General features: G+C 42.2%; 1 protein-coding gene across 1 annotated transcript in view; it reads right to left on the bottom strand.

Moving 5' to 3' along the window:
* Positions 1 to 12,719, bottom strand: part of LOC124545846 (optomotor-blind protein-like) — a 493,801-nt gene that overhangs the window by 259,095 nt on the left and 221,987 nt on the right. The window lies entirely within an intron of this gene.

A 12,719-nucleotide genomic window follows, 5' to 3' on the forward strand; every position in this document is an offset into this window, starting at 1 on the left:
AATTAATTTTAATTTTAATTTAATTTCCAGTACAGCACTAGTGCTGCCGCATCGCGGTCGCAAAGTGGGGCCGAGGCAGTGCCAGATAAGTTTTATAGTCTGACGATAATTTATGGATTTGTAGTTTTAGTTTGACGATGTCCACTATGGACAGACGGTAGTTACTGTTAATCTGAAGGAGGTTGGGTTATCCCGACTGAAACCTAGGTAAATTCTGGGTAAACGGTGCAACTGAGACTGTTCTATATTAAAATTAAAATAAAAATATTTATACAGTTGCTGAAAAGGCCGCGAAATGTTGAAGATATTTAACCCCCTCAGAATTGTTCACGCGTACTTTAAGGGATATCTAACGTTTCTTTTTCCTACTGGGTTATATAGCGTTGCAGCTTTAATTGTTCTGTCATTAGATGTACATTAGATCGCAGTCCGGTTTGCATTTTTTTTATTTACAGTGGTAATGATCTCTTCATTTAGTTCTTGTCTCATATCAATGTTTCTTTAAAGGTCCGATGACTGACTTATTTCGTCATTATTGATCAGTTTCTAGGATCCGACATCCGCAAACACTCAGCAGCAAAGGCATGGCTACTACCATGTAAAGTTTAATTAACGTTTCTTTCCCACGTTATATTTCATGTACGTTGCATGGCTTCACATAATTGTCTGAATCTGGCCAATTTTTGGTCTACGTCATCTGCCTTGTTCAGTTATTTGTCTACTTTAATTTAAAAGTTTTCTTCTGATCCTCGTATTATAAGTTTATCACAGGCAAATAGTAGAAATAGCAGCGCCATGTAATTTATATTATCACTTCGTAATGTGTCATTACTAATGATACCGTCAGTACGATTATTGTGAAAGATGAGGCACACTGGACAACCTTGTCTAATTTCTTGACTATCGCCATATTCTGTCTCATTCCCTACCATACGAATCCTTATTTTATTATTTTTGAGGAGCGACTGAATTCCGTAATCAGATTTTCTGGAACTCCCATACAGTATACAAAAGAATTTTTAAAAAATGCCTGTGCTAATTGCTTGGGGCAGTAGTCAAAACTCAGATGAAAGAGGTGAAATAATTTAAATTTCAAGTCCTTTCTATATCGCGAATATTAAAGACGGAATACTATCTCATCTGGGCTCTGTTGGTCCAAACAATCGTCTGAGATTTTTCTGAAACAATAACACTAACATCGTTCAGTAGAACCTGTACCTCGATGCGCGGATTACAATTTGAAATCTTCTCGACCCATAAATGAAACCAGTGTCTCAATCATTGCGTCGCAAGTAACAAAAGAAAGAATACAAAATTGTTGAGGCTTTCGTGGCCACTTGTTGACAAACTGCCTACTGGCTTCTGTCTCGGGTTCTTCGGCCGACGTTCATCTAATGATTTTTCTGACGTTTCGCCAGCACGAGTGGCTGGCATTGTCAAAGCTTCACCCACCACCGGCAATGGAGGGTGAAGCTTTGACAATGTCAGCCACTCGTGCTGGTGAAACGTCAGAAAAATCATTAGATGAACGTAGGACTGAAGAACCCGAGACAGAAGCCAGTAGGCAGTTTGTCAAAAGAAAGAATCATCACCATTACAGCTATGCTGAAAAATTCAAGAAAGAAAACTTTTGGAGTGCGAAGAAACCGTCAGATTTCTGTGGCCAGCGAGACTGTATAAGACGATTCGTCGATAGTGAATTAATTGGAGACGTAAAAGTAGTTCATTTGGAGGAGAATGAGGAATGAAATCTTTCAAATGACGATTAATAGCGACTCCCTGCTGTATAAAATGTTAACAGCGTATACTTCTGCTGTTATATACAGTACATACTTCTCACTGAAAATACGTACTAATAACCGCTTTAGATGTAAGAAAAACTAGGATCCATATTCTTCAGTCCAAAAATAAGTCGTTATAAAATTAACTTGGGATTTTTTGTTGGAACTATGCAATAGACGACGCATTTCAGGTAAAGACCATTTTTTTAGTCTCGCTGGGATTGGTACTAAACACGCTTCCATTTGGCAAATAAATACTCGCTTTCGTTTTTAAGCACCATAAAACTAAACTAAACTCCACCCAAACAGGCCATGAAGGCCTACGGTACTGACCGGCCGCCGAGTCATCTTCAGCCTACAGGCGTCACTGGATGCGGATATGGAGGAGCATGTGGTCAGCATACCGCTCCCACGGCCGTATGTCAGGATTGGTACTAAACACGCTTCCGTTTGGCAAATAAATACTCGCGTTCGTTTTTAAGCACCATAAAACTAAACTAAACTCCACCCAAACAGGCCATGAAGGCCCACGGTACTGACCGGCCGCCGAGTCATCTTCAGCCTACAGGCGTCACTGGATGCGGATATGGAGGAGCATGTGGTCAGCATACCGCTCCCACGGCCGTATGTCAGTTTACGAGACCGGAGCCGCTACTTCTCAATCAAGTAGCTCCTCAGTGTGCCTCACAAGGGCTGAGTGCTCCCCGCTTGTCAACAGCGCTCGGCGTACTGGATGGTCACCCATCCAAGTGCTAGCCCAGCCCGACAGCGCTTAACTTCGGTGAACTCATGTTACCACTGCGGCAAGGCCATTTTAAGCACCGTACCGGATCTGAATTAATCTGAATTCTTGTGTTTCAGCGTAGTTATGATCACGACACATATACTTTTTCAACTGATATTTTTCGAGAAGCGTATTACTGTCAAGAGACTGACCTTTCCCTCAGCAGCATTGTACCAGCAAGAGCAGTGATGTATAGCTCTTGGGTTATGGTCAGAAATATATTCTTGCCTTTACAGTATCGCTAAGCTCGATAGCTTGACGGTAACTACCTTTCCCATAAATGCCAGATGTACGGGTATCCGATTTATATCCATGTTGAGAGACCGCTAACCACAAAATGGTTAAAAAAAAAAACGCAACGGTTCTAAGTCATTCGGCTCTAGCATACTTAGAAGTTAGTACGAGTGTTGGCGGCCGGAGTGGTCGTGCGGTTCTAGGCGCTACAGTCTGGAACCGAGCGAACGCTACGGTCGCAGGTTCGAATCCTGCCTCGGGCATGGATGTGTGTGATGTCCTTAGGTTAGTTAGGTTTAATTAGTTCTAAGTTCCAGGCGACTGATGACCTCAGAAGTTAAGTCGCATAGTGCTCAGAATCATTTGAACCATTTTTTTTAGTACGAGTGTTTACTTTCCAAACAACAACGCTTTGACAAACGCGTAATTCTAGTCCTGGCAACTACATCTCTCACACGTAAAATGGATGTACTAGCATACACACAGAAGTAACCCAACATGATTTACTAGGAAGGCTGCCCCTCGTGGCGCCTGTTACGTGATTTTTGCCCGCAGGTGGCGGAAAGAGTTTCAGCGATAGCACGGACGCGGCGCTGCAGCACGAAAGCGCGCGTGAAATATTCAGCTGGCCAGGCGGGACACACGCACGGCATCGCCGATAACCATATCGACTGGCCCTCCCGCGGCGCTAAATAATTGGTCGCCCGCGCATCGGTCTCTACTGTGCGCCCGCTGCTTCCTCCGAGCCCGTAACTCAGTGTTGCTGATAACACCGCCGACGGTATCTGCCGCTTTCTTACTCTTTCTCTTGCTCAAAGTGCACGTTTCCTATGTTGCGAACCATTACTGCTACATAGGCATTCAACCCACGTTTATAATAAAATCTGTCTGGAATATCATCGTCAATGTAGAAATAGTCAATGCTCAAAAATCACATTAACACGCTGAAGGTGATGATGTAGAGCTGTTCGTACCCTTGATTAAATACATTCTGCCATGAACGTTAGATGGTCAAGCATCTTGAAGGTTATAAATGTTTGGATGGCAAAAGAATAAGGAATAAGACCAAAACGTAATCATCAGGTAATCCGATAGTCATTCATTGAGACCAACTTCTGATCGCATGTCGGTTGACCACAAAATAATGAGCAGTTCATTTTCAGTTAGATATGCAACGAAGAAATCCCATCATGAAGACTATATCCTAAAAATATTTGAGTATAATTTTTACGTTTTCTAATAGTTCTTGTCTTCAGACCATTATTCGGATTTCGGACAATACCATCGACAACAAAATATTCGTAATATTTCCATAGAGTGATGCTCAATAGCCGTAAAGTACTTTATAAAGTGCATTTTAACAATCAGCTGTTTATTTGTTCCATTAGTCATCTACGGTTTCGGTTATTAACCATCATCCAGGATGAAGGGTTCAACAGATTAGTTAAAAGCACCCATTATTCCTTTGAAGCTGAACAATATCGAATTTATCCAGTGAAATTGTACAAACACCTGACACAGTTTGTCTTAGAATTAGCAATGGTTCGTTGTGTTTTTCCTGTGTTGTTTGTCTATTTGACATGAGATATGACTGTCAGTATTCTAAGACAAATTATGTCAGGTGTTTGTACAATTTCACCAGATAATTTCGATATTGTTCATTTTCGAAAGAATATGGGATGTTTTTATCTAATCTGTTATACACTACATCCTGGATGATGGTTAATAACAGAAACCGTAGATGACTATTGGGACAAAAAAACAGCTGATGGTTAAAATAAATTTAATAAAAAATCTATTCATCTAGCATTTATGTTTAATCAACTACATTGAGAATGATATTGAATGCTGAATTGCAAAAACAGAAAAAAATGTTCTCTGTTGATAGTAAGACACCAAAACACAAAATCAACTCCGTCAAAAAATATGTAGGCACCAGGTTGCAGTAGTTCCGGCATACGCGTAATGGAGGAGATAATCCATAAATTTTCTGTTGCTTAATTTAGCGCTAATTTAAGATGAATTAAGTGGCAGTACAAGAAAACAACAGCAACGATATATAACAAATATTTTCTGTGTAGCAAACCTGAAAAAAATATGTATAAATCGTAAAATAACAGAGGAAGCTCACTGAACAGCTTTAAATTTGCTAGGCTAGTTGAAAACGTTCCAGCAAAAGCCTTTGCATATCAAAAAATAACACATTTTGGAGTGTATTCTTGGCATCACAAATTTCTATAACACACCTACATTCCATGAATTTCAACTGTGCATTTACTACTTTTACGATAGTGTCCTGGGTACACTCAAAGACGAAAGAAACTGCACAGAAAGACAGGATGTTAAATATTTGGTATTCTAATGTGCATAGGAATTGACAAATTTGTTAGATATGCTTCTCTAAAAATATATATAACGCGTTACTGAATGACCTACGATTAGGCTTTTCAAGGATGTGGCGGCATGGAGCAGCAAACTCATGCTCGAATTTAACATTAGAAATTTCCTTTTGTGGACTCAGTCTTTCAGCACTGAAAGATACTGACGTGAACAACGATATAAGGAAGCAGCAATCGCAGAATGCTTAACAGACCATTGTCCGACAAGATTTTTGCCGCTGCACAGTTCACGGAAGAACTTGAACGCGCTATTACACATTTGTGTTGTTTTCTTGTAAGGCGTCGTCTGGAGGGAGTAAAAGAAATCCCTTATCAACACGGTCGAAGTACTCAGAAGTGTCAAAATTAATTTGGAATGTAAATAATCAGTTGCTACACTGCGATATTCCAACCACTGTTGCTTTTCGGAATTGGTTGACACACTACTCCTCATGTCGCTTTTTTTTTCATTAATGCATTTTTAATCAAAGATTGTGCGTTGATTCTCTTTTAGTAGATGATCAACAGAGGTACAGAAAATGAATTTTCACACGCTCTAGTCAATTACTTCGTGGTGATTTGCGTTTGGAGAAGGAAAAATAGAAATAATGGGTAACCAGAGGTGAGTGCATGGAATACATTTGAAAGTCCCTATTTGTTTGGAAATGGCGTTTGTCAAGAAACATACAGGTTTTGCCACGTATTACAGTTATCGTACTTTCAGTCTCTAGAACTAAGGATAAGCTTGGGAATATTACTTTGTATTACTTATAATGTGAGGCTATGCGTACCCATCAGATTAGCAGCGAACTGTTTTTAAATAATATCAAACACATGTGTGTCTGAAGGGCCCACATTTCGTTAAACCACGTGCTGTTTCCAGAAATTCCTGCCAATATTCTGATGATCTGCACTCAGAACACTCGGCTCACAAGACTGAACACTGTAAACATCGCAAACGCAACGCAAAACGAAACTATTGACGGCAGAGACTGCGTGAGAAACTCTTTTCCACAGCTCTGCTGATTATCTGGTGAGAGAAAAGTAACACACAATCTGTTACGAAAATGCGCAAGGAAAAAGAAGTCCTATACTGAATTATGTGTGAAAGGAACTGTAGCAGCTTTCTTTCTAAAATATGGACTCAGAACATTAGATTTTGCTACTGTTATACGAATGTCGCCGGCTAAAGTGACAGTGGGTAACAATGTTGTTGTTATGACGCACCAAATGAAATGCTGCAGTCAGGCAACTGATCACTGACTTGCTAAACTTAGTCTGACAATTACGAGTATTCCGATTTTGGATATTAGCGCAGAACTTAATCTACGTGAACGTTGTGATACGGCTACGGGAGAGGGTAGCAGTCTCTTTTCTCCTTTCATTCAAAATCCCTTCCAGTCAGGCTAGCTTACGAATTTCCGTGTTTTGAAAATTCGAGCGCGAATATCAAGTATGTACCGGCACCAAGAAGCAACCATTTTTCAGTGCAGTCAAAGGGCGAGCAGAAAAGCAAGAAAGAGTTCATAGCTTAATGAAAAAACGCTCATCCAGCCGTGTGTCATTACCGTCACGCCTTTTTTCGGTACAGTCACGAAAATTTCTTGGTCTACGATGGGGAAGGTATTGAGAAAGCTGTTTGTTATGGAGTACCTACCTAAAACCACCTAGCACACAGGGTAGTGTTTGCCGGAAGCGAATGAAAATGCGACGACTTGCAGTTCAGCGTCCCGTCGACATCGAGGTCATTAGGGACGGAGCTGTTCAAGGAGCTTCCTCGGCGGCATGCAGCAACATGCGAGCAACTATCTGCGGTGCGGCTGCGGTGGGTCACCTCTGACTCAGCTCGGGGACGAACTTCCGCCATTGTGGCGGCGGCAACAGCAGCAGCAGCAGCAGCAGCACCAGGAAAGAAGACATCAGCCAAGTCAGCAATCAGCCCGTTCCCAGCCCGCGTCCCGCTCCGCCCCGCCGGGGATATCGATTCCCGGCGCACGCGCCCTCAGGAGCCTCGCCAAGCAGACCCACACGTCCCGAATCCCAGGCGGCGGGGGAAATAGCTTTACTCCGTTCCGCTCCCCGTGGCCGGGCGCATTTTGCGGCGCGCTGGGCTCGCATCGGGTCCCTCGCCGCCGCGCGATACTCCTCGCACTCACCCGTGCTCGATATAAGGCGCAAGCCCCTCTGTTGCGCCGTCGCTATTCCCTCGGAGAAAATGCAAACGTCAGTCTAATACACTGCCTGAAGGGCACGACCTAATATGAATCCGTATCTTCCGTTAACTCTCCACAGTCTACGCACATTTTCCGTCAAATTAGTGCAGCATTAAATTATATCCATTTTTTTTGTTCTCAGCCCTAGTACTAATTTCTTACGTACGTAGAGGCAGTTTGTTGTTATTGTGGTCTTCAGTCCTGAGACTGGTTTGATGCAGCTCTCCATGCTACTCTATCCTGTGCAAGCTTCTTCATCTCCCAGTACCTACTGCAGCCTACATCCTTCTGAATATACTTAGCGTATTCATCTCTTGGTCTCCCTCTATGATTTTTACCCTCCACGGTGCCCTCCAGTACTACATTGGTGATCCCTTGATGCCGCAGAACATGTCCTACCAACCGATCCCTTCTTCTAGTCAAGTTGTGCCACAAACTCCTCTTCTCCCCAATTCTATTCAATACCTCCTCATTAGTTATGTGATCTACCCAACTAATCTTCAGCACTCTTCTGTAGCACCACATTTCGAAAGCTTCTATTCTCTTCTTGTCCAAACTATTTATCGTCCATGTTTCACATCCATACATGGCTACACTCCATACAAATACTTTCAGAAACGACTTCCTGACATTTAAATCAAAACTCGATGTTAACGAATTTCTCATCTTCAGAAACGCTTTCCTTGCCATTGCCAGTCTACATTTTATATCCTCTCTACTTCGACCATCATCAGTTATTTTGCTCCCCAAATAGCAAAACTCCTTTACTATTTTAAGTGTCTCACTTCCTAATCTAATTCCCTCAGCATCACCCGACTTAATTCGACTACATTCCATTATCCTCGTTTTGCTTATGTTGATATTCATCTTATACCCTCCTTTCAAAACACTGTCCATTCCGTTCAACTGCTCTTGCAAGTCCTTTGCCGTCTCTGACAGAATTACAATGTCATCGGCGAACCTAAAAGTTTTTATTTCTTCTCCATGGATTTTAATGCCTACTCCGAACTTTTCTTTTGTTTCCTTTACTGCTTGCTCAATATACAGATTGAACAGTATCGGGGAGAGTCTACAACTCTGTCTCACTCCCTTCCCAACATTTGCTCCCCTTTCATGTCCCTCTACTCTTATAACTGCCATCTGGTTTCTGTACAAGTTGTAAATAGCCTTTCGCTCCCTGTATTTTACCCCTGCCACCTTCAGAATTAGAAAGAGAGTATTCCAGTTCACATTGTCAAAACCTTTCTCTAAGTCTACAAATGCTAGAAACGTAGGTTTGCCTTTCCTTAATCTTTCTTCTAAGAGGCAGTTTATGCTGGGCGAAATCGTGTGCAACGTTCCTAAGCTGCTTCTCAAAAACACTCCATTTGAGCGCCGGCCGTAGCTCTCAACCAAAGAGAGTAACAACTCTCAAAATTTGAAATACACTCAAAGAAAAAAAGACGCACCTCGAAGGAATTATGCGAATGGGGCGGAATTCCGTAAGAGTGACGTACATGCACAGACAGACAGATGATTGCTACTCAGAAAAATTGCACGGTTTGTGCAAGAGAAAGAGCGTCACAGATTGAGCAACTCCAAACGCGTTAGCCCTTACGCAAGCAGTTATTCGGCTTGACACTGACAGAATTGTTGGGTGTCCTTCTGAGGGTTGTCGTGCCAAATTATATCCAATTGGCGCGTTAGATCGTCAAAATCTCGAGCTGGTTGGAGGGCATTGCTCCAAACGCTCCAAACGATCTCCATTGGCGTGCGTTCTGACGGCCCTGCTCGCCGATATACCACCTCTGTCCACGGCGTACTTTACTTCTATGTTTTAAGTACTCTAGGCGCAAGTCTTCAACAATTAGCAGGGCAGTAGTTCAAAAATCCAAAAATGCACGCTTATCCCAAGAGCCTTTGCTCACTCTTCAGAGGGAAATCTTTATATATGTGTTTCATGTCAAGCCTTAATATGAATCCTGCCAATTCGGATTCGTCTAATAAACGTTCCGGGTGAAATTTTCGTAGAGTCAACTACCCGTATTCTGCACATACCGCACTCTTTTCTTATCCGCTATATTGCGCAAATGTCTCGCCCACCTCAAGCAGTGCATAGCTTTCTCGTCCTCCGCTCTTGTAGCTTCTATCAGCGTAACTGAGGAATGTCTGTCGCCCAGAACGTCAAAAAATATGCCAAAGTAATATTAAAGCACTTGTACGTCAACTACTGCACTTCTGGTAGATTCTACCGACGAAAATTAATTTTTACTGAACTGCTATCCTTTCTATAAATTCAAAAGCCTTTTCTTCCTGTAAAGTAAGGTTTCTTTACGTTACGCTCAAGTTTTGACATTTATATTAAAGGCCTCTTCAATAGATTTATTTTTCCAAGATTAGTTTTGTTTTTTTCTTTAGGTCCCGTACCTATAGACCAGAAACTATTCACGCCATAATTTTTATATGAATAAAAGTATCATATGTACAAACGAAACAGCACAATGCAAGAAATAAATCGACTGATCATGACTACTGCATAAGGCGAAACGAGTATGGAACATATAATTTAGCACAAGAAAGGCTTTTGAACTTATAGAACGAATAGTTCTGTACTTGCTGCGTAAAATGCTGACATAAAATAATTTGGATTATTATCGTTCGATGTTACATTCCGCAATTCTGGGCTTTTAAATACAGAAATACAGGCGTTCGACATGACTGTGGAACAACAGCGAGAATACTTAACATTTTAATAAAAAGCATTCCAAAACGCGTATTTATTTTTGAATTAAAGATAACGTGAGGAACCGGTGCACGCATCCGCCGTGTATAATTGCTCATCGTTTGTGACAGGTGTCAGTCGATACCGCACAGCTGAAGTGTAACACGAAATTTTCAGGAATAACACGTTTCACTATTAGGCCGAAGAAAGAAGCCCTTAAAATGTTTTTGGGTAGTTGCAAGGTAGCGCACACTTTATGTTGTTGCTGTAGAAAGTAATAGAAATTTGTGTACTTTTACAGTTCTTCGTACTAGGTGAAAGGTGTCTCGAATGTCACACAGAAAGTCCTAGGGCGAAACGATGGTTAGGTCCCGAACTTATGACAACGAGTTGAATGAACTCTGTATCAGTATATCACGTAGGTTCCAGTCGTTTGTCCGGTGTGGCCGTGCGGTTAAAGGCGCTTCAGTCTGGAACCGCGTGACCGCTACGGTCGCAGGTTCGAATCCTGCCTCGGGCATGGATGTGTGTGATGTCCTTAGATTAGTTAGGTTTAATTAGTTCCAAGTTCTAGGCGACTGATGACCTCAGAAGTTAAGTCGCACAGTGCTCAGAGCCAGCCAGTCGTTTGTTTAAGCTCCCCTGCTTTCTCCAGTGCATTAAATTCAGCTAAATAGTGGACCTCAGAACTTTCTTCAGGTTTAATGTATGCAAAACACCGCCTCACGTGTTATCCCGTCCACTAGTGAATTTTCTTCCCACGAATATCGAAGACGCTCCGGCAGCCTGCTTTGATGTGCCCACAGGCCGGACTCCGGCTGGGCGCGAGTCATCGGCGCGCGACCCCTGCAAGACACAATTTGTCTACGGGCCCCCTCGGAGCACAATGGCCGACCCGCTCCATTGTTCGCCAAGACGGGGAGGCGCTCCCCCGTGGTGGAGCGTAGTGCCATCTTCGCCGACACACACCCTCCGCGCAGCAATTACATTTAATCTGTCCTGCGCTACAGTCAGACTGCCCCATTGCCGCCCACTATATAGAGAAATTCTGTCTTCAAGTGAGGCCTTTCTCTCTGGTTACAGGACATAGCGATGATATCAAATTACGTGTTTCGAATTTGAACTAAAATACGTAAAGGTTAAGTTGTACCTACGTCTACAGTCCACAGACCCATGTACAATGTTGGCGGAGGTTTACTTTTTGCATACCATTGTCACTTCCCCCTTTCGTCTTCCAGTCGCGAATGGTTCGCAGTAAGAAAGATTGTTCGTAAGCGTCCTTAGCCTTTTTTGGGAGATATAAGTAGGAAGAAGGAGTATACTGGTAAACTCTTCCAGGAATTTACGCTCTCGGAATTCGAGCAGTAAATCAGAACGCCGTGCAGAACGCGTCTCTCTGCCACTGGAGCTGGCAGAACATCTCCGCGACCCTTTCGCGTTTACTAAACATGCAACGAAATGCGCCGCTCTTCTTTGGACATTTTGCGTTTCCCCTATTCTCTGGTGTGGAGCCCACGCTGATGAAAAATAATCAAGTATTGATTCAACGTCGTTTTTGTAAATCCAGAGGAGTTTTCCAGTGAATCCCAGTTTGGCATCTGCTTTACTGGCTATTAATTTCATGTGGTCGTTCAAGTTTAAACCAATCTGCACTCATACTCCTAGAAATTTTACGGATGTGATTGCTTCCAGTGATTGTTTTGCGGTCGTGTTATTAGACAGCAATGGACTTTTCTGCCTATTTGTGCACAACACGTTAAGAATCAATTCCCAATCCCTGCACCGGGCGTCAATACTCCGCAGGTCCTCTTGCACTTTGCTGCGTTTTCCTGGCGGGTTGCGACTTCTCTGTATAGAACAACATTATCTGCGTAAAGTCTCACGGAACTTCCGACGTTATCCACAATGCTGTTTATATATATTGTGAAAAGTAATAGTCCTATCACACTCTCTGAGTGCACGACCAAAGTTCCTTTTACATCTGAAGACTTCTCTCCGTTGAGAATGACATTCTGTGTTATGTTTGCAATAAACTCTTGGGTCCAGTCACATAGTTGGTCTGATATTCCATATGCTTCTTTCTTAGTATTTAGTGTCTGTTAATTCAATTGTGCTCTCCCCTTAAAAAACAAAATAAATAATATGACTGGTAGCAAGTCGAAACAAATGTTCAGGGCAGTCACAGTATCTATACTTGAGTCACTACGGTGACAGTCAATTGTGACGGTAGTCGGGTTTAGCGGTTTTGGTGATACGATGTTCGAAGCACTACTACGAAACAATTATAGGATTCAAACGGTGAATGAGACTGTAGAATTTTTGAATGTAGGTGTTTACCGAAATACTGCTACACTTACGTGTACAACGTTATTGCCATACATCCTTTAACAACACATTACGCAATCTCATTTTAAAATTATCTGTGTGAAATGCACATGATTACCAAGTGCGTTAGAAATACATATTCCTTGTACTATACATAGGCTTGCAGGCAACTGAATTTCAGTGTACTGTTCCCAGTGCTAGTAATTCAAAAGTCTATAGTACTCAAAATGAATAAAATCACTTTCAAATAAGGTTCTTCGAACGATCCAATAGTTCTACAGTGAATTTTGAACTTTATTTCGG

Source organism: Schistocerca americana, chromosome 8, assembly GCF_021461395.2.
Source record: "Schistocerca americana isolate TAMUIC-IGC-003095 chromosome 8, iqSchAmer2.1, whole genome shotgun sequence".
In the NCBI taxonomy this organism is placed as follows: Eukaryota; Metazoa; Arthropoda; class Insecta; order Orthoptera; family Acrididae; genus Schistocerca; species Schistocerca americana.